The sequence below is a fragment of the Felis catus genome, chromosome C1 (assembly GCF_018350175.1).
Source record: "Felis catus isolate Fca126 chromosome C1, F.catus_Fca126_mat1.0, whole genome shotgun sequence".
Taxonomy (NCBI): Eukaryota; Metazoa; Chordata; class Mammalia; order Carnivora; family Felidae; genus Felis; species Felis catus.
In genome coordinates, this window is record NC_058375.1 from 17,084,088 (window position 1) to 17,100,601 (window position 16,514).

At 42.1% G+C, this 16,514-nt stretch overlaps 1 protein-coding gene across 9 annotated transcripts in view; it reads right to left on the reverse strand.

The window, feature by feature from the left end:
• Positions 1 to 16,514, reverse strand: part of LUZP1 (leucine zipper protein 1) — a 105,349-nt gene that overhangs the window by 27,665 nt on the left and 61,170 nt on the right. For 5 of the 9 annotated variants that reach the window (XM_006934394.5, XM_023258290.2, XM_023258291.2 and 2 more), the window contains 2 exons: positions 8,733 to 8,839; positions 3,742 to 3,831 (listed from right to left, as the gene is read on the reverse strand). The exons of 1 other annotated variant lie outside the window; for it this stretch is intronic. The gene's annotated coding sequence lies outside the window, so the exon portion shown is untranslated. Of the gene's footprint in view, positions 1 to 3,741; positions 3,855 to 8,732; positions 8,840 to 16,514 lie in introns of all 9 variants that reach the window. 3 more of the 9 variants (XM_045035278.1, XM_023258292.2, XM_045035277.1) reach the window with 2 other exon arrangements.

Consider the following 16,514-nt stretch of genomic DNA (forward strand, 5'->3'; position numbering starts at 1 on the left):
CCTACCTAGTCAACCTTGTCTTCAAACTCCATGTGGGCTCCACACTCTTGGAGCCCACAAACTTTGCACTCTATCATCTCCAGGCCTTTACTAGCTTGACTGGTAATCCTTCTCGTTTCTCCAAATGCCACCTTAGACAATACCTCCTCCTGGAATCTTCTGCAGCAACTTCCTCCCCAAAATTGCAGGGCAAAGCAGGGCTTCTCCTTCTTGCTTTTACAGTGTGGGCTGTACTGGTCCATTCACAGCACACATCACACTGTATTCGAGTTGTATTTACCCATTTTGTTTCTCCAACTTGTTTCTTATTCACCACTGTATTCTCAGTACCCAGCAGGAAGCCTAGTCCATTATTAATGCGTAAAATTTGATGAATGAATGGCTGCATGGCTGGAGCCATTATTAAATGGCTTATCGGCTCTTTGGCACTAACCATTAACAGAAAACAATAAAAATGATGTCAACAAGCTACTCATGGATTACAAGGGTGAAAACAATTGGCAGATATGGCAGCACAGATACCTGGTCCTGTGGTGATGCCCTAAATGACCTCATCCCAAGCCCAGTGTCACCTGTAGAGTCTCAGTCCTGGTGCTTTTCCATTTGAACTTGCCCTTTTGGGCTTTCAGGTCTATACCAGATCTTTTTCCACTCCTTAGAGTGGGATTTCAGAGCCAAAATGTAGCTAAAAGATCATTCAGTCCACTGGTTTTCAATCTGGGCTCAGCAAATCCCCTCAGGGGTCATTCGGAGCAGGGGAGAGAACAGGGAGAAGGTTTGAGCAGACTGAGCTTCAGGCTCCTTCTCTCATTTTCATCAACCAACGCAACCAATTTCTAGCTTTTTAACATACTGGGTTTCCCCAATATGACAGTAAAGAAAGAACTCCACCACTTTCGTTTAAAATAAAACCACCTTAGGAGGCCTGGGTGGCTCAGTCAGTTAAGCATCCAACTCCTGGTTTCTGCTCAGGTCATGATCTCGCAGTTGTGGGTGCAAGCCCCACATCAGGCTCCACGCTGATGGCAGGAAGCCTGCTTGGGATTCTCTCTCTCTCCCTCTCTCTCTGCCCCTTCCCTCCCTGCTTGTGCTCGTTCTCTCTCTCTCTCTCAGAATAAATAAACTTAAAAAAAAAACTTACAAAATAAGACCACCTATTTGGCCCAATCCCCTTACTTTAAAAATGAAGAAACTGAGATTCAGAAGTAAATACTGTGGTTTCTCTAGCAACTCAGAAAAGGTAAGGACTTTAGTCTCTTGACTATCCAGAATTCTTCCCATTGTGCAGAAACACCTGCCTGGAAACTCTTAAGCATTTTTACAAAGTGAGGAGTTCTGATTATTCACAGACCAATAACAAAAAGGTACAGAGGACAACCACCAATGGAGCACTACTGTACTGTAGACAATATATTAAGTACTTAATTCACATGCTTTCTCTCGGAACCTCAGATCTACCCTTTACTTTTTCTTAAATCACCTAAGGCTTTCTCTTCCATACAAGTATGGTAATCCCCAGGGATGTAAAGGACTTAGCAGAATGCCTTGCCCTAAGTCACAACAAGCAGTAGCTATTACTATTATTCTATTCAGTCTCCACAAAAATGTTATGGGATAGGAACCTTTGAACTCCTAATGTCACACAGCTGGCAAGGAGGAAAGCCAGATGTTGAACCCAAGTTTACTTCCACAGTCCACATTATTTTGAGAATGTTACTCTGTTGGCCAAATCAATAATCTCTGTGCCCCAGCGCCCTCCTCTGAGCAAATGAACAAATACCAACCCCACCTACCACAAAACAACAACAACAACAACAACAACAACAACAACAAAAAGTCAGCTATAAAGGGCTCTGAAAAGTCCTATGCATACCTAAGGTAAGTTTCACCAGGCAAAATCCTCCTAGAAATAGCCTCTCACTAAAATCAGCCCTTCTGCCCAGAGAAAACAAGAAATTTGATCAAAAATGGAGTTAGAGTGCCACTTTTCTCTAACCTTTTGGCCCTACGCATAGCCAGAGAAAGAAATGGCTTTGCTATCTCCAGGACCTCCCACATGCCCTAGTAACAGTATGTTTATCCAGATAAAATTCATTTGTAGACACCTATAGAACATCTATGATGCACCTAGCATTTTGCCAAGTGCTATACAGATTATCAAGACCTAACCCTTGCCTTTAAGTCATCAGAAAGAGAGAGCTAACTCTCTTTCTAGCTGAGTTCCCATTCACATGAGAAAGATACAGCATCAATTCTCTCTCATTCAGGGCTCCTTTCTGCCAAAGTTCTTGAACCCAGTTCCAAATGGCCCTATCTAGCATTTTGGAGGCTGGCTCTTCTTCCTGTCCCACTGGACCAGGAAAGTCTGAAATAGAACATAATCAAACTTGCCCTGCCCTTTCCCCCTAACATAGCTGTCATGATTCACACTTCCTGTTCCCAACAGTCATTGAAGATAGGGGGTCGACAAACTCTGTCTTTAGAGTTTGACAGTATCCATCATCATAAGCTAGGAGTAGAATTGCTAAATCAATATGTGGTACATCTGAAACTAATATAACATTGCATGTTAATTATACTTCAATCTTGAAACGTTTGATAGTATACATAGAAGTATACAACTTAGTTTAATAGTAAATAGTTCAGGCTTCAGAAGACCCAAGTTGGAGGTCTGTCCTTGTAGCATGAAACAACTGTACACAATGTATGAGCTGTGTTCCATCCAACTTTATTTACAAAAACAGGCAGTGGGCCCGTGGACCACCATTTGCCAACCCCTGATCAAAGGGAAAATGGGAAGACTATTTTTAAGCAGCCTTCTCCCAACCATTTCTAGTCACCTGCTTTAAGCCCTTAGACTATCCATGTCACACCACTTCCTCTTGAGCGCTTCTATTTCATTGCTGGGCCTAAATTATTTTTCCCAGCATCACAAATTCACGTCTTAGATATGCAAACTTCAAAAGTTAGTAGCCCAAGGAGCACAGAGAGAGATTATCTAGGTGGGAAAGGAGTCAAAGACCGTCTGTTCCCACCTCCTAGTCAATGCAGAAGGTACCTCACAAGTAGCCATTTAGCTCCTGTTCAAATACTTCTAAAGACGGGAAAGACACTCATTTCTTCCCAAGGCAACTCACTCCACCTCTGGACAGCTCCAAGACTTTTTCTTTTTTTTTTTTTAAAGCACACTTAACCACTTGATTACTGTCTCTTTTTAGTAGAATTTAAGATCCATGAGGTCAGAAACATGGTTTTTCATATCTGTAGCTGTTTTTTACTGCTGTCTCTTCAGCACTTTGAACAGTTTCTGGTACATAAAGGGTATAAAATAATTATTTACAGAAAGCAAAGAAAGAAGGAGGGAGGAAGGGAAGAGAGGAGAGGAGGGGAGGGAGACAGAGGGAACAAAACATCACTGCATTTGGGGAACTTTAATGCAGCAGGACTGAGTGAAGAGGCACAAGGGGAGGAACAGAGCAGGTAAGGCCAGAGTACAGACAGGGCGCAACATAGACACCCTTGAAATCTCACAGCAAGTGCACAGGCTGAGGTGGTGGTGTTTCAGGAACAAGTTTAGGATTGCGCTTTCACCCCTATCCTCTTCCTTCCAGCCTCCTCCACCCCATTCCCATGGTGAACATCTTTCACAGCAGGACCTGTTCTCTCAAGCTTTTTCAGACAGCCCCCCCTACAACAATATGCACCCCCGTAAGCTTTGTACACTGTACCCATGATACTTACTTGGTCATATAGCTGTATTCCTCTACTGGGCTCTAAGTTCGGAGAGCAGGGACTGTGTCATCTTTATTTTCCTGACGTGGGCACTGAATACTGTGATGGAGCAAGGCAGGAACCTTATAAATGTGTGGTAGATTAAATGAAGGTTAAGTCTGACTGTATCCTGTACTGACCAAACTACACCTAAGGAATTTTCAGATCTGGGTACCACATTCAAGAAAGCACTTAGCCTTCTCTCTCAAAAATGAATAAACAGTAAAAAAAATTTTTTTTTTAAAAAGGCAGCCGGCGGTGGGGGAGGGGAGCGCCTGGGTGGCTCAGTCGGTTAACCATCTGACTTTGGCTCAGGTCACGATCTCACGGTTCGTGGGTTCGAGCCCCGCGCTGGGCTCTGTGCTGACAGTTCAGAGCCTGGAGCCTGCTTCAGATTCTGTGTCTCCCTCTCGCTCTACTCCTCCCCCACTCATGCTTTGTCTCTCTCTCAAAAATGAATAAACATTAAAAAAAAATTTTTTTTTAAAGAAAGTACTTAGCCTTTATGCCAAAGGTTGCAAGTGCAAATGCCAAAGAGATCAGGCCAATAATGTTAATGATGACAGGGGCCTGGTCACACAATAGCTAATGGGAGATCATGTTCTACTTTTATATGAATCTCTTATATGTAGCCAACTCATTCAAAAAGGAAATAAAACGGACGCCTGGGTGGCTCAGTTGGTTGAGCATCCGACTCTTGATTCCAGCTCAGGTCATGATCCCAGGGTGGTGGGATTGAGCCCTGCTTCCAGCTCCATGCTGACAGTGTGGAGCCTGCTTAAAATTCTCTCTCTCTCCCTCTCTCTCTCTCCCTCTGCCCCCTTCCCCTGCTCATCCTCTCTCTCTAAAAACAAATTAAATAATTAAATAATTAAATAATTAAATAAATAAATAAATAAATAAATAAATAAATAAATAAATAGAACACCCTGTACAGACCCTCCAAAACATACTACATGCCTACAAGTGGACATGGGAAGCAAATTTGCAAGCTGCTTTGAACAAAGGGATTTAAGCAAGAGAGCAACACAATCAGAACTGCATTTGTGAAAGAACATTCTGACATGACAAACTAGGGAGCTATATTACAATAGTCAAGGCAAGAGATAGAATAGGGGCCTGAACTAAGACAGTATCAATGGGGTAAAGGGGTGGGGGAGGATTTGAAAGATGACCTGGTTAATCCAGTTTTAATAATGAAGCTTAAGACTGCATGAGCTAATCTGGCAGTCACACTACCAGTGTGTAGTTTCCGTGATTTTTTTTTTAAATAAACTGCTATTAAATCTAATTTTAATAACTTAAGTATAGAACTTATTTCTTACATCTTTTGTAGGCAGTATGGTACAAAGATTAAAGATTACAGACACTGGAGCCAAACAAGTTCAAACCTTGATTTTGCCACTTACTAGCTACGTGTCCTTGGATAAGTTACCTGACTTCTCTACGCTTCAATACCGACCTTAAAGGGTTACTGTAAGTGTAAATGAGTTAATACGTGAAGTGCTTAGATAAGTACCCAGTTCATCTTAAGTGTTAAGTTTTAGCTCAAATTATTTACTATTTTTCACACTTTAACTTGAAAGTTAGTTTCAATCAATAGTTTCAATTGTCTAAATATTTCTACACATTCCAGCTTAGAAACATTCACTGTAAATATGATAGGCACATCTTTTCTGTATCTTCATCCAAATTTATGTTCAAGCAGTTAAACAAAATATAACCAAGAACAGCTATCCAGAATGCCACAAAAAACAGCCCCTCTTGATAAACATTGATCCATTATTGATACTTCTACAATACGTGCATGCAAGCCAGCCCAAAATTTTGTCTTGGGATCGCATGAGAAAATGTTAAATACCTAATTTTAGCAATTAGGATGTGTTATTTTTGTAGCATATTCCTGACCATCCAGCCTAGAATCTTTTCAAAACTGGATTGTCCTGATATACATCAAAATGTTATGTAGTAATTATATAGGGGTAGTTTGAGTTTTTTCCCATTAATCTCTACTTTCTATATTTCTAAAATAAACTTGTCCTGCTTTTATAGTTTAAATAAAATCAAGGCAGAGCTTAAAGAAAACAAAGAATTGTTATCAGTTAACATAACTTACTTAGTGAACACAAGTGGCTTCTAGGACACACTGTGTTCTCATCCTTTGCTCAGTCAGTTTTAGAATTTAACCAGGGATCACTGTCAAGTTTCCAATGATACCCTCAAACCCATGTGACCTAGACGTTAAGTCCAGATAAACAACTCTAGGGGCACCTGAGTGGCTCAGTCGGTTAAGCATCCGACTCTTGATTTTGGCTCAGGTCATGATCTCACAATATGTGAGTTCAAGCCCTGCATCAGGCTCAGCTATCAGCACAGAAACCACTTCAGATCCTCTCTCCCCATTTCTCTCTGCCCCTTCCCACACTTGCACACTCTCTGAAAAATAAACAAAAACAAAAACATCTCTACAGGGAGAATTAGTTGACCATACCTTCAAAATATGTCCAAAATCCATTACTTCCTGGCTATGCACCCTACGACCCTAGCCCAAGCCATCATCCCTCCCCTAGACTATACTGATCACTGCAAAAGTGGTCTCTACGCTTTACACTGCCTACCTTTCCCCACCTTCCCCCACCCCCCAGTCTATTCTCCCACAGCAACCAGTCTAAGCCTCTCAAAAAATAAGTCAATTTGGGGCACCTGGGTGGCTCCATCAGTTGAGCATTTGACTTTGGCTCAGGTGATAATCTCACGGTTTGTGAGTTCAAGCCCTGCATTGGGCTCTCTGCAGTCAGCGTGGAGCTTGCTTGGGATTCTCTGTCCCCTTCTCTCTCTGCCCCTCTCCTGCTCATGCACTCTCTATCGCTCTCAAAAATTAAAAATTTAAAAAAAAAAAAAAAAAAAAAAAACCTAAGTCAATTCTTGTCACTCCTCTACTCTGACTCTCCAGTGGCTCCCCCATCTCATTTAGAATAAAATGCACTCCAAAGGTCTTACACTAGCTCTGAGCACCTACCTACTCTGGGTCCCGCTGCTTCTCTGCCCTGACTCCTACTACTCTTTCCCTACCACTCCACTGCAGCCACACTGGCCTCCTTGTGAAGGACATGACAAGTCACATCATACATCGGGGCTTTTACACTTGTTGCTCCCTCTGCCTGGGATGTTTTTCTCCCAGATATCGCTGGCTGGATTCCTCGCCTCTTTCAGAACGGCTTAAACTGTCACCTCATCAGAGGCTTTCCCTGATCTTACATAAAGGAGCAATGACCCCAGGCTCCCTACCACTTGACTACCTTACCCTGCTTTTATTCTTCTGGGCACATATTGCCTAGTGGACATTATTTATCTACTTACTAGTTTATTTGTATCCAGTTACTGTCTTTTTTTTTTTTAATGTTTCTATCCTTCAGGATACAATCCTTGAGAACAAGGACTTTTTCTGTTTAGTGCTATATTAGCATTTTGTTTAGAGCTGGCTAGCTCTAAGAATTGTACTAAGCATGTAGTTAAGTGGTCAATTTTTACCATCAGAACATAAGCCCCAGTATATATAATAAAATACTCTATGTACAATAGGTACGTGTAATGAGTTTTGTTGAAAAAAATGATTACCCGCCCTGTCAAATTCATGAAGTCTATTAGAAAACATTGCTGCTTCTTAACTACAGAGAACAAACTTAGGCTAGCTGGAGGGGAGGTGGGCAGGGAGATGGGTTAAATGAGTGATAAGTACTAAGGAGGGCACTGTTGTAATAAGAACTGGGTGTTATATGTAAGTGATCAATTACTAAATTCTACTCCTAAAACTAATATTACACTATATGTTAACTAACTAGAATTTAATAAAAACTTGAGACATACAAAAAAAAAAATTGGTGCTTCAATAAAGAGACTATAACACCATCAGAAAGATCAATGAACAAATGATTGTTCACACTACCCACCCAGAAATGAGTGTCATAACCCAGTTCCCTGAGGTAGGAAAAATGCCCCAGGGAAAGGAATAGAACAAGAATCCTGAACCAGTTAACAGGGCAAGAGTTTGCCTCAAAGTTTCCCACCCCTTTAAGAAGAGCCTGAGCTATATCTAATGTGCCCCTTTCCCAGGAGGGGTCACCCTGACAGTGAGAGGCCTTGCTGAGATCCCTTTCCTATGTCCCACCACAACCATCCCTAGAACCCAGTTCCCAGACTCATTTTGCAGCTGCCCCATTGCTTTGCCTGTCCAGAGAACTTTTCTCTAGCTATTAACCAGCTACCACTGGTGACCAAAACCACTAGGTAAGGGCCTCTGGCTATGCACTGTGCGAGCTGTTTCTATTTCATTAGTGCTCTCCACCTTGGTCAACAACAACCAATAAAATAACTGGCACACAGAATCCAGAAAGGCTAGGAAAAGGAGCTAGTTGTCAATCAAAAGGATCTTTCATTTGTTTATTTTGCTTTGCTTTTTAAAGATTAAGTCACTGTCTCAACCAAAAAAAAAGTAACTTTCTCAAAAGAGAAACATTACAGTACAACGAAAATAACCCAGGGCTGAAATCCAGTCCTCCCATTTACTCCCTGTGTGAACTTGGAAGTTCTTTAACTTCTCCAGGTTCATTTCCTCATGGCAAAAATAACAGCACTCACCTCATAAGGCTGGTGCAAATGCTAAGGGAGATAACATATGTCAAACAGGACCATGCCTGGCATAAAGTATTCAATAAGTGGTAGTGAGGCCTATTTCTGAAAGTTGTTGACCAAATGCAAGGTTAGGCTGGCTGGCTGGCTGGCTGGCTGGCTGATTACATCAGAAAACACATTAAGTACTTAGCACTGTGTTTGGTTCATAATAGGTCATCAACAAATATTAACTTTTCTCCCTTTCCTGCAACGCTGCACAAATTGTAGAGACTTCAGAAACCATCCAATTCTATCAGTGTAGCCAGGTTTTGCTGTACAACCATACTTACCATTTAGGTAATTTAAGCTTTCCGTTAATGCTTCTGGGGGCTCTCCTGATACTTTGCTGTCTTAGAAACAGGCACTCACTATCTTTCAATGGCAGTTGCCTCTTGACCTGGACAGAATATAAACAGAAAGTAAGAGATAGGTAAAATGTGAATTGCACCAAGACCGAACTGAGGGGAGAGAAGACTTTCCTTTTCCTATCAGATGATATGGTCTCAAGGGAGACTACACAGTCTTTCTTAAATTAACACACCTATACATTTCCCAATAGTCTAAAAACTCATGACATCTTACAGCTTGAGAGGGATCTTTGAAATCAACCAGTTAGATGCCCTTGATTTATGGAAAGAAACAAACTTGGAAAGGGTGAGTCACTCAACTGTTTAGGGTAAAAGCCAGGAATCTACTAAAAATAAGATGTTCTAGAAAATGGGTAAGAAAAAAACCCCAAACATCTGTGGAGTACCTACCACACCCGAGGCAATATGTTTTATGTTGTACACAAGACAGTATTATACAGGGGCACTTTGGCAGCTCAACCAGTCAAGTGTCTGACTCTGGCTCAGGTCGTGATCTCGCGATTCATGGGTTCGAGTCCCACACTGGGCTCTGTGCTGACAGCTCAGAGCCTAGAGCCTGCTTCGGACTCTGCATCTCCCTCTCTCTCTGCCCCTCCCCCTCTCGTGCTTGCTCTCTCTCTCTCTCTCTCAAAAAATAAACATTAAAAAAAATTTTTTGAGACAATAATACAATATTGCCCCCTAATAAAGAATCTAAATTTCAAGAAGTCAAGTGACTGGTCCAAGGTCTTACAGCTTGCAAATAAATGGTAATCAGGCCTTAAACCCACACCTGTCTAACACAAAAGCCCCTTCACCAGGCTGACTGTCACTGGGTTGCCTTCTAGATGTGGTTCTCCAAAGGGCCCCGAACCACCTAATACCAATTAGAACCAAGCATTGCATCTCTGTCTGCAAACTTACCCTCTGGTTTTGTAATGAGCATTCTACAGGAGACCCAAAAAAGTCTACTAACCCACCGAACATTACCCCTAAAATTTCAAAAGAATTACTGGAGGTGGAAGATCTGGGGCAAACTTCTGTCCATCCAAGTCTTGCCAAAGAATGGAAAGATACCTTCTAAGCTGGAAGTAAAGCATCTATACCTGGTCTTATACGCAAACTATCCCCCTTCTTTCTCACAACTGCCCATACCTCCCTTATGCATCACACAGGCCACCATGTGACCTTCTTCCAAACTGTTGGTCCCTTTAATCTCATTTCCACACCTCCACTACCAAACCCATTACACATATATAGTAGAGTCCATCCCCGCCTCTATGCTCCTACAGAGCAAAGCAAGAAGGTTTAGAATTAAAATGGAGAGATAATCAAATGATAGGTTTTTTTAAATGGCTTTAAAAGAAAGATGAGGGGCTTGAACACTCAAGCCAGTAGACCAGAAAAGAATTAGGGACAAGCAACGAAACTAGAAAAAAAAAGAAAGTAGGAGAAAAGATCTATACCAGGGTCAGCACCCAAGGAATGGCTTGAGTGGATGTGGGAGAAGTTTTAGCTCTCCCCAAATACCCTCCCCTCACACACACTTTTTAAAAAGTATTTAATGTACTTAAACAGCCATTTTAATTATTGAAACAGCTTCAGAACTGGTGCACAGACCTTGAGCCCTGCCCCTTACCCAACAGCTGTCTCTTTTCCCCTCTCCACCCACCTTAGACACACTTTCCTCTCCACAGCCTAGAACCTCTCCTACATAAGAATTCTGAACTCCAAAAAATGCCCACATACATCTGGTCTGTCTCCACTCAGCCGTAACAATGACAGCAGCAGCCCTGCGAAAGCTACTGCCTCCCCCATCTCTTGCCACATTTCCTGGCATATTACTAAGGCCCAGGGGGCTATTCTCTTCAAAACAGGATAGAATGCTCTGCCCAAAATCAGATGAACAGGAACTCCTGATGATCCTGATTTGTTTTCAACTGTCTACATTCTGTCCTTATTTCTAAGGGATGGAAGTAAGCAGCAAATGACTTCTTTCTTTCCTTTACTTCTTGCATCCTTGGCATACTGACCCTGTGTCCCCAGAACAAGAGGATGACTGTAAACACCCTCAGGCTCTTTAGTGCTGCCCCTTCAGAGAGCTTTCCACCCCGGGAGATCCACCCACACCCCTTCCTTCTGGCACCTCTTCTGCTCCTTCTTGTTAACTTCTAGTGAAGACAGTGGTGGTAGTATGGGTATGGGTGGGTGTGTCTGTCTCTGTCTAGAAGCAGAGATGAAAGGACCCTAACAGATCATGCAGAGTCTAACTGCCTCATCTACCAGAGGAGAAAATGAGTCTCATGGAGAAAAGACTGATCCCAGGTTGCAAAGCATGTTAAAGTGCGCATGGTTGAATCCACCTGAGGTAATGAGCCATACTGAAAATGAGTCCATCCTTATTTGATGGCTGAAGAATGAAGCTCTCTTAAATATGTATCACTTTTGTTCCCAAAATACTTTCATAATGGATAGAAATGCAAGTAGGAAACTGTGGTCCCAGCATGATCCCCCAACAGATAACATAAACTCTGGATAAAATGCCAAAAAAAACTGTCTGAAGTGAACAAAGGCTGGCAGATTTTGGAGGGAAGTCAAAAACTGGTAGAAGGGGCGGGGATGGGATGAATTCTCCACTTTTGGAGCTTTCCCCAGAGAGCTATCCAGCTACACTGCCAGTCAAAAAACAAACCCTAGACTTTCTCTCTGGAGGAACCATAAGACAGTGCCCAGAGCAGCCACAGATAATGGGAAGAAAGAAGAGAGCCAGAGAAGCAAAGTCCCAGGTGTTGAGTATGAACTCTGTCCAAATCTCTAGCTGACCCCTGCACTATGCATGCACAGGGTGGGACCCAAGCACCTCAGTCAAGGGCAAAAGAACGACTGAGATCTGAACAGCCACCCCTGCAGGGGAGACAAACCTGGCAGTTTTGAGTCTGAGTTAATTGCCTGCTAAAATAAAAACGTCAACAGAAATCAGTGTCTCCACAGCATAACATTTACATGCATTCATGTTCAGGAGACAACCCCAAATTACATAAAGAACTAGAAAAACTACAGCCATTTGCAAGGGAAAAGACAATTAGCAGAGGGCAACTCCAAGATGACCCAAATACTGGAATTATTTGACAAGGATATTAAAACAGAAATTATAGCTAAGCAGAGAAACAATTTTTTTTCTGAAAGTGGAAGTTTCAGAACAGAAATTATAGCACCTGAAACAACAACAAAAATCCTCTGAATGAGCTTAAGAACAGAATGGAGAGGACAGAGAAAAGAGTTCATGAAATCTACAGATAAACAGAAATTATCCAAAGTGAAAAACTCTGGGTCATCTGCAGTCTCTAGAAGAACCATCCTCAGCTCTTCACCTGAGTATACAGTGATTACTTTCTGTTACCAGAAAAACTGATACCAGAGAGACCCAGAATAACTAAGGATCACAGAGATACCGTTAACCTGCAATTCTGTTGGAGCAGGCTACCCCTCATATCTACTAATTAACTTTTTGAGGTCTTCCAGATATAAGCAAAGAACAAAGTGTGAAGGTGGAAAATGAGAGGGCAGGATAAAAATTTAAACCTGAGATAACCATAATATCCGAAGTCCTAGATGTCAAATCTGGTGCCCCATTGTGTCTACTGAGAGGCAAGGAGACCATCATTTTTTCACCTGGAATTGCTGAAGCAACATTCTCAGGCAGGAGAAAAATGAGGAGGGATTTAATGTTTTTCTTCTGCCCTGTGCAATCTCTTCACCAAAAAGCCAACCTGTAAATGGGCCAATGGAAGGATGAAGTGTGACCAATCAGTGGGTTTGAGGCTGAAGAGTGCCAGCAGCTTGGTGAGAGCCAACCTGGTGCCACCCGGTTGATAAAAGCAGCTAACCTGAATGCCATACCTGACCAGCTTCCTGCACTCAGGTCATTTCATGTTGGAGTTCAAGACATTCCAGGTAAAAGCAGAGGGAAAAACATAACCTGCAGAAGAGATGTCTGAAAGCCTTGCCTTCTTCTCATCCCCCTCCCACCCATCCCACCTGCCCACGAGGGAGAAGGGTACAGAGCAAGTGAGAAACTGGTAAAAAGAAGAGGTGCCTCTTAGGGTGAAGAGCCTTGGACAGGAAGTTCAACCACTGACACCTCAGACATGACTTTTATACTCCCTGGGCCTCAGCTTCATCAGTCGAACAAAAAACTCAGACGGCATGATATTTAAGGCCCTTTCCAATAACAACATGTATGAACCCTTACCCATGCTGTTTCCGTCTGCCCCTGAAAAAACCGTAATAGATCCCAAAAGGCAAAAGTGGAGACATGCCAACTCATTTGATTTATTAGAATATCTCAATTATTCAATTTGTTAAAGAATAAATTAAGAATCTTGTTATTAATTCTTAAATTATGTTAATAACAGATTTCAATACCCATCTATGATGGAGGGCTGCTAAAATAAGGTCTAATTCTCCCAGGATATAACTTTTTTATCCCTGTAACTCTTGGGATAAGAAGGCAGATACTCTTATCCCCCCTACAACAGATGAGCAAACAGATTAAGACCTGTGACTCTTTTAGGAAGCTAATAACAGAGACAGGACTAGAATCCAGTAATCCCATCTCTGAGCTCCAGGGCTTTTTCCACCTTACCAAAGAAACCTTACTTAACAAAGAACCAAGAGTATAAACAAGATTAGAATTAGAAAGAAAGGATTTAAGAACTTTCAAACACTATGGAAGCATTTATTAATAAACAATTGATAAGACTAGTTTGCGATTAGGACATCTATTTAAAAGCAGACCCTCAAGGACTGCCACCTGTCCGCTGTTTCCTTTTCTAACAAGTAGGCTATAATTGAGACTAGGCTTCCTTGCAATTAGCCCGTGTTTGTGGGGTTTAGCAATAGAACCACATGTCTAAAATTGCTGGTTTTAGACCTGCTTTAGAAAGTTGGCTAAATCAGAAGAACATGCTGGCTCCCTTTAACCTCTGGAAGTCTATAATTAGGATACCAAGGGGCCCAAAGGATTAGACCAGGTAATGGCAAATGTAAACAGCAAAGTCACAACAACCAGTCTAAGGAGAAAGAAACTGAAAGTGCTTTTATTACCTAATTCAATCTTCATAGTAACCCTATTGGGTAAATACCATCATGATTACTTTATAAATGAGGAAGAAATAAAGGGTCAAAGTCACACAGCTGATAAGTGGATTCTCACGTAGGTATTTTGGATCCAAAATGTGCTTTCTCCTCTCCATTATACCACCCTGGAAGGAATTCTCTCAGATCTTACTCTCAAGAGAATCAGTCCTGACCCACATCCCAAATAACACAGACCGACAAGCGGTTGATAGGTAGTTTGTGCATTCTTTCATTCATTCACGTATTCATGCAAATATTGACTGGCTACAGTGCATCAAGCTCTGAGGAAAATAGGGAGCAGAAACAGAACTGTCTTCATGCCATTTATTGTATAGCGCAACAGGAAAACACTAATTGAAGAATCATACTATTAAATTAATAGAAGCTGACCCATTAATAGGGAGGTCTAGGAAGGCTGCCCCTAGTGGTGAGGACATTTCCAAGCAGAAGAGGGAGCATGTTGAATATAAGGAGCTCAAGTAGATCTGGCTGACCAACAAGGGAGAAGAAGTGTGACAAGAAATGAGACTGGAGAGGTATGGAGCAAGCCACACCATACAGGCCCTTGGAGGTCCCATACCATAAGATTATGACCTGAGCTGAAATCGGCCGCTCAACTGACTAGACCACCCAGATGCCCCATCATTTAACTCTTAAGTAGGGATAAGGTATGCACATTTCCAGATCACTTTGGCTTCAGTATGGACAACAGATGGAAGCAAGGACAAATGGTGCCAAAAGATGGGTAAGAAGGCCAGTTCCTTGTTTCAGGAGATGGTGGCCATAGAGCTAACACTGCCAGCTGCATACAGGGCACTTACTGTGCCCCAGGCACCATTCTAGGCACTTTATAGGAATTAACTAAATCCTTAGAACAACTCTGTGAAACAGATACTATTATCCCCATCTTCTAAAAGAGGAGAGGAGCGCCTGGGTGGCTCAAATGGTTAAGTGTCAGACTCTTGGTTTCAGCTCAGGTCATGATCTCACAGCCTCATGGGTTTGAGACCCACATCAGGCTCTGCGCTGACAATGCAGAGTCTGCGTGGGAGTCTCTCTGTACCTCCCCTGCTCATGATCTCTCTCAGAATATACAAACATTTAAAAAAAAAAAAAAGAGAGAGAAGTTAAGTAATTTAATGGAATCAATGCCTCCCTTCATGTGGTCATTTCCCTTATAATCAGTTCCTTGCAAATATCTTTAATTCATTTGTCCCTCTCCCCTAATATTCAACTAGTAAAACTTCAATCGTCACTAAACCAAACTAACAACCTCTCCAGGCCTACACCAAAGCACTAAGTTATAAACTGTGTCTGTAGAGAAAATGCAACTACTGACTGGTATCATTTAAAAAAACTTTTTAGGGGCACCTGGGTGACTCAGTAGGTTGAGTGTCCGACTTCGGCTCAGGTCATGATCTCACGGTTATGGGTTCAAGCCCCACGTTGGGCTCTGTGCTGACAGTTCAGGGCCTGGAGCCTGCTTTGGATTCTGTGTTGCCCTCTCTCTCTGTTCCTCCCCTGCTCACACTCTTTCTCTCAAAAATAAAGATTAAAAAAAAAATTTTTTTAATAATAAAATAAAAAAATTTTTTAAAAATTTTAAACAGGCTCCACGCCCAACGTGGGGCTTAAATCCACAACCCCAAGATCAATAGTTGCATGTTCTACCAACTGAGCCAGCAAGGCACCCCACATTTTAAATTTATCACCACAAAATCTCAAACATGTCCCTCGATGCTGCCAGCAACCCTACTATATCTCCCCTTGCTAGGTTCACTTTCCAACTCTCCAAAACAACTCTTGCACCTCTTTTTTTTTCCTCAATAAACCTCCAACCCCCATCAGCTAAATGACTGTCCCCAAGAAGCAACACTCAGACCATCATCTCCCTAATTCCAAATCTAACCATATGTCAGCATTCTGTGTTCCCTATTGTTACAATGAAGAGGGTCTGCTGATACATAAAGTACAACTTTTCATGTCTACTATGGATCTGATTCCCTCTTATCTTCATATGCAGTGATCTCCACTCTCTTCCGTCATTTTTCTCCTGTACAGACTCTCAAATGACCCTAGCCAAACAGCATGGGATCCACAGGCCAGCACTGGCTCACAAAATCTTACCAGTGTAAGTACAGGAATAGAATAGGCACCTAGACATTCGTGAAGCAAGCAATGCTGTAGACACTGCTACAACGTGCAAGCATAGGATCTGAGGAGGACTTCTCAAACAGGGTCTAGACCAGTGAGGGTGCTGATGAACTCACACAGTGAGTCACACGTGGAGTGAGTTACAGACAAAAATCTGCATAAGAATACCACATGTAGGTCCTGGACAGACTAGAAAAAATTAATTTGTCCTGCATCACTGACAGCTTGAGAAGCCACACTCTGGAACAGTGCTTTTCAAACTTGAATGTGCACACAAATCAGCTGAGGATCTCACTGAAACACAGACACTGACTCAGTAGGTCTAGGGTGGGGCCTAAGACTGTATTTCTAAGAGCTTCCCAGGTTGATCCAGAGGCCACATTTGGAAAGCAAGATTCTAGAATTTCCCATCTTAAAAAACAAAACGAGGGG